The sequence below is a fragment of the Triticum dicoccoides genome, chromosome 3A (assembly GCF_002162155.2).
Source record: "Triticum dicoccoides isolate Atlit2015 ecotype Zavitan chromosome 3A, WEW_v2.0, whole genome shotgun sequence".
Lineage (NCBI taxonomy): Eukaryota > Viridiplantae > Streptophyta > Magnoliopsida > Poales > Poaceae > Triticum > Triticum dicoccoides.
Window position 1 is genome coordinate 640,524,128 of NC_041384.1, and position 6,139 is coordinate 640,530,266.

Sequence of the window (6,139 nt, forward strand, 5' to 3'; positions counted from 1 at the left end):
AGTGTATATTAGGGCAAGAATATTCATAGAAACTTCTAGGCCATAGCTGATGTGACTTTTTAGTTGGTTTCAGTAATAGAATCATCTAAGAAAAAATGTCATTGATTGTACTTTTGCGTATGATTCGACTATCTAACATGCTCATCTATATGCACTTGGTTTGATTTGCTCCAAATGAGATCTCGTGCCCCTTTCTTAAATGGTAAATTGTGCATTGGTTTAAATATTGAAATCTAATTACCATTTATTTCATTATGATAGCAAGACATCTCTCATAAAGGGAGACATCCGTATTTAAACTCAACTTTGCCAGTCGGATTGGCTTGCCTCCCCGTGGTATAAACTATTTGTAGATGGTGTGAACTTGCTTTCCTGTAAATTGAGGCTCTGTTTTATGTATTTAATATTTTTAAGATGCAATGTATAATTGTATAATGTTTACTAATATAATTTGTAGTTGGGGCCCTCCCCTATTGGGGCCGGGGCGGTTGCCCCTTTTGCCCGACCTATGGCCCATCCCTGCATCCTAAGTCGCCGTCTATATTTCGTCAGCACTCAGCACACAGGTGTAGCTCAGACGATTCTAAAAAAATGTGTAGCTCAGACGGCGCGACTGCGATAGCTTACATGCGCCAAGGTGCAAAGGCCACCAATGGTTGCGCCGTCGACCAGCTACCAAAGTACGAATAGCACTGCATGTCTCGTGGCGTTGGCTTACCGGTACCGAACGTCAGATGCGGAGATGCAGCAAAGAGACGCCCGTGATGACACGACGTTCCAGTGTGCAGCATCATGCAGGGTCGGCCGCACCGGTCGAGAAGCGTCGTTACGCCATCTTGCGCGAGGCGCCCCAGAGCACGTGCGCCTACCATCGTAACCTATGTAGACCTTGGGCACGACGCTGGGCCGCCTCGATCTCAGGCATCGGCGTACTGCACGGGCTCGACATGCACTGGAGCCAATGCTGCACCCATGTGTGTCACTATCACCACCATCGGCACCCGTAGGTCAGGGCCACCGTACCCAATGGACGTGGGATGTCCTATATCAGCCGCACACTGCCAACAAACATCCTACGCTTGACGCCGGCGTGAGCACGTCACGCCGTTGACCTTCACTGCGGCCGTGAACGAGAGTCGCAGACCGTGCGCTGAAATCGGCCGACCCATAGTTCCTTCAGAGAGTCAGTAGATCCCCTCTCTGGTCCGTCCTAGCACTACTGCAGTGATGCCTAGTAGTGGCAGGCGAAAAAAGACAATCAGTGGCCGACGAGGCTTTTAGGAATGACCGCCACTAGTAATATGTCATATGCAGCAGGCATGCCGTCCGCCACTAGCAACCATTCCATCAGTGACGGGCAATTTATAGCGTCCATCGCTGAAATTTTAGGCATGGAAATTAAAAGTTTCGCAGCCATGGCAAATTTTTGGCTGCCATGGCTGCATATCATAAAGAGGTAAATACATCATGGTGCTTGAACTTGCCACGAATGTGCACTTTGGTACATGAACTTACAAAATACATTGAACTGGTTTTGTAACTTGGCATGAACGTGCATATTCGGTTCAAATCTCGTTTTCTATATGCCCATGACGCTGACAAGGCACTCCAGGATGTAGGGGACAAGGCGTATGGCCTGGGTTTTTTGCGGAAACCCCCTAGAATAATTCTTTTCTTACAAAAAGGCCCTCAGAGAGAAACTGATAAATTGATAAAAGTTTATTAATCTATAAATAATAAAAACTGGTCCAGCGTTTGAACCACACACTCAGGTGTACACTTTATAAACATAAAGCTGAACAGCATTTTTTTATTCCAGCAATACAGTGCCATTGCTTTGAACATGCAAGCAGGGGCTATATATCGGCCGCACATACCACTATAATCGACGACATCGAATGGTAAAATGACAAATTTAGATTTACAACATAACCAACTCGTTTAGCTAAAATGTACCACAATGTGGACCAGTTTTCAAATGGTTTGTTCTTTTTAATTTCATTTAAAAAATACGTAAATTATTATCACATTACAAACAATATACATATATTTAAAACAAATTAGGTTAAAAAGTTCATATAATTTCATAGAATACCTACGGACGCGGATATTTGGGACATGGTGCCATGCGAGGATGTAATCTGGGCAGTCCATGCATGCTATGTGATTAACACTTTATATAGCGGTTAAATGAATACACCAACGCTACGCTAGGTTAATTCAGCAAATACGGGTATATGAGCTGGTGGTTGGGCATCTTAATTTAAGTTGGATATGTACTTGAGAGATCAATGTGAGGTGATGCGCATCTTTAATGGCCCAGTGGTTTTCCTGCACACCTTGAAAGTTGGTATTAAACCGCATGGGGTTAACGACTCGTTTCTTCTTCTTTGGTCAACCGTTGTTCATAGTACTTTTTTTAAGTTGTTCATAGTACTTCTTCTTGCAAGAGATCCTGCGGGAAAAGTGTTGCTAAATTTCTTCCATCGTCCATTTCATATGCCAGTGTAGGGCGAACGGAAACAAAATACTTTTCCTTACTCTTGATAACTTTTTTTCCGGGATTGTGATAGTGCCTCCCCTAGTGGAGACGGTAAGGTTAGACATATATATGATGTTTTATTTTTTCAAATGTCATATAGATGATGTTAGGGGTCTAAGACAATTTAGTTACTAGTCTTTCTTGAAATAAAAAATGTTAACACAAATATCTATATATGTCGTGCTTTAAAAACTGGATTGCAAGAAACTAGTATTACATTTAGGAGCAGCTGCGTTGTGGTCTTCATTACTACTAAAGGAACATGATAAGGATGCAAATAATACTAGCAAATTAACATGAACGTGAGTACATCTGCTAGGGTGGATTTTGATAATGAGCCATAATCGACATCATTATGGTGGGATCAATGGCAAACAGGATGTGGGTCGGATATCATCATTGTTGCCGAAAGGCCAGCATATGTCTGGTCTCTGACATAGTTTTGGATTATTTTCACAGCTGCCACTCCTACCCATCTCCTCCTCTTGCCTGGGGAGGATATCCTATGCTCCCACACATTAGGTGTTCCCATGATACAGTTTTTCAAAAAAACATATTTAGATGTTTCAAAAAATTCTGAAAATAATTATGAGTGTTCATAAGACATATGTCGACAACCTGTTAAGAGTTAGAGTCAAAAATTCGAAATACACATGGGGAAACAAAAAGGACAAATCCGAATGTAAATAGTTTCATTCTGGCTTTTGTCTTTTTGTGGCACTATTCATACTAGATTTGTCTTTTTTGTTTCTCAATGTCTGTTCCGAATTTTGATTCGACCTTTTTACAGGTTGTAGACACATGCCATTTGAACACTCACAATTTTTTTTCGGAATTTTGTGAAAGGTTTAAATACGATTTTTGAAAAATGGGTGCATAGTAGCATTTAATGTGTGATAGCATCTAATATTTTTCCCTATCGCCTGAAGCTGGTAGCACATAAATGGAGAGTAACTCAATGCGTGTTGCAGGTACCCATTCCGACTGACAAAACTAAATGCGCTCAGAGCGAAAAAGAAAATTATACTACCTGGATACGGTCAAGAGATATTAGTATAAACGCTTTGTGTATTAAAACTGCACGAATCACGTGAGAGCTGATGGACAAGATTACATCCTCACGTGGCACCATGTCCACTCGTGATTTATCGAATACCTATGCAGTAATTTAACAGAAATACACGTAATAAAATTACGAATTAAGAATATAATTTATAATTTGGAAAAATGTTTGCATTTTAATAAAATATTAAAATAGTTTTAGAAACATTCATATATTTAAATAAAATCTCATGTAATTTTAAATTTTCACATTCTTAATAAACTATTTATGTAGTATATCAATGTGTTCATGCTTTACCAAAAAAAAGTGTTGTTTTAAAAAGTTTATATAGTACTATATATAAGTTTGTGTGTTTAAAAAAATTACAAGCCTAGTTCGCCATTAGACTGCGGATCCTCACGTGAATAATACTTGAATCTTATAAACATTTTAATCATTCATAAATATTTTCAATTTCATGAATATGTTTTAAAATAACACGTGAATTATCTTTAAAATGACATGTAGATTTTTTCATTGTTTTGAAATTATGTTTGTTATACAATCATAAAGAGTACTTGTACTTTTGATACAGGACAGCTCATTGGTTGGAGTGGCATCTATGCCTGGTCTACAAGCTTTTATCTGATGTCCGGGTCACAAATCTGGTGTTGTTTTTGCTGGATTATTAAATTCTCTTTATTTGTTTTGTTCAGCCAAATGTTTATAAAGGTTATGAATCCTTAAATATCAGCAAATGTGAAGTTGTCGAGTGGCTAGCCGCATGCACTCGGCCGGTACATCGCTGGTTGATCCAGCACACTAGTTTTAATTTTTATCTTATAGTTATACTCCCAGTTTTTATTTTATAATTTATCAGTTTCTCCCTGAGGGCCTTATTGTAAGAAAATAATTCTGGCGGTTTTCCACACAAAAAACAGGGCACACACCCTTGTCACTGATAGCGGGCCCCATGGCATGCTGGTGCGCCTCCTCAGCTTCGTAGACGTATACAAATGCCATTTGAACCACATATGCACGTCCATGCCAAGTTATGAAACCAATTCAATGTATTTTGCAAGTTTAGGCACTAAAGTACATATCCATGGCAAGTTCAAGCACCACTGATATATTTACCTCTATCATAAATTGCAATATGCTGCAACAATACATTGATTATGATAATAAATTACAACACATTATAGCATAAATTTACCACTAGCTAATTGTTATCAATCATGACTAAAATTCCACCAACTACTTGTTATCATCCTATCTAGCTAGCTAGCCAGCACATAGTAGCCAAAACAGGATCGACGGTACATACATCCACTAATTAATTAGTATTGATCATGACAAGTACTAGCACCTACTCCTCTCTTTTAGGAATAATGTAAAGAATAGGAAAACCCTTGCATCTCCATGGTGTAGGCCAGAGATCCACCTATCTCCAATTTCATATATGCATTCATTCAGTATTCGCCTCTATCCATCAACTTCGAGGCGCCCAACTGGTAGGGTTGAAATCGAGTATGTGCCTTTGAAAATGGTTTTCTCATGGCAAATAATTATCATCTCACGTTGGACATCCATCACCACAGGCACAACACATTTTGGGAGATTTTGTTCAAGAACGTAATAGTAACATAGTAAACAATGTAGTTTATTTAAGAGAATATATGAAAAAGATAGAATAGTGGAACACAATAGTACAAAAATCTTACCATGCATTTTCTATAAATGTTGATATTGGTCAAGGTGTGGACTAGTGGCACGTATCGTGTATCTTTTGTACTAGCTCCGCAAGCTCCCTTAAGAGAATGAACATCATTAAAAAAGATACAAGGTAATTCTTCTCCTCCCAAGTAAGATCTGAGCCAGTAGTGTAAGGTGTCGTTTACTATATCATGTGTTTTTCTTGGACATAGAAAATAAGTTGTCAATTTTAAATAAGCAAGTTAAGTTAGGGGTGAATTACAACTATTTTTAAATAAGCAAGACAGATTATTTAACAAATTTGTCAAGAAACTCACATGGAGGAAGAATTGAAATCATGTCCAGATCCATCCAAATGTCTTGATCAAAATGAGCGTCAAAGCCGGAGTCATCATCCATGTTGTAGGACTCAGTCCTAGTCTATCAGGTCATCATCGGCCTCCTCCTTGTCGCATGCGGCCTTTAGCAACGCCTCATCCAAGGCATAGAGCTGTGGATCCTCCCTGAGATAATGCTCCACCAAAGAATCACTACTTTATTGTTGTCGGCCCTGATTAGTGCCTCGGCCTTGAGGTGCTACTTCTCCTCGGCGTTGGAGCCTACCCTCATGTTGGGAGGCACTAACCGACTCACGCGCCAGACATTGTTGGGAAAGTTGAGTTGGGTCCTTCGCCCTGGTACGCCAGCGCCATGACATCATAATCGCATGCCGCCTCCTCGGCGATGTTGAACGTGCCGAACCATTGCTTCTTTCCCCATGTTGGGGTTTTGGATCTGGGCCCCCACTTGCCCCAATGCCTCTGGAAAACACCACGATACCTTCCATTGTACGCCATTTC

At 39.9% G+C, this 6,139-nt stretch overlaps 1 long non-coding RNA gene across 2 annotated transcripts in view; it reads right to left on the reverse strand.

The window, feature by feature from the left end:
• Nucleotides 1-4,686: 4,686 nt before the first annotated feature.
• The window catches only part of LOC119269822, a 2,854-nt gene continuing 1,401 nt past the window's right edge, over nucleotides 4,687-6,139 (reverse strand). Inside the window, exon 2 of one of the 2 annotated variants that reach the window (XR_005133732.1) lies at nucleotides 4,687-6,100. This is a non-coding gene — a long non-coding RNA (uncharacterized LOC119269822). Of the gene's footprint in view, nucleotides 6,120-6,139 lie in introns of both variants that reach the window. The other variant, XR_005133731.1, reaches the window with a different exon arrangement.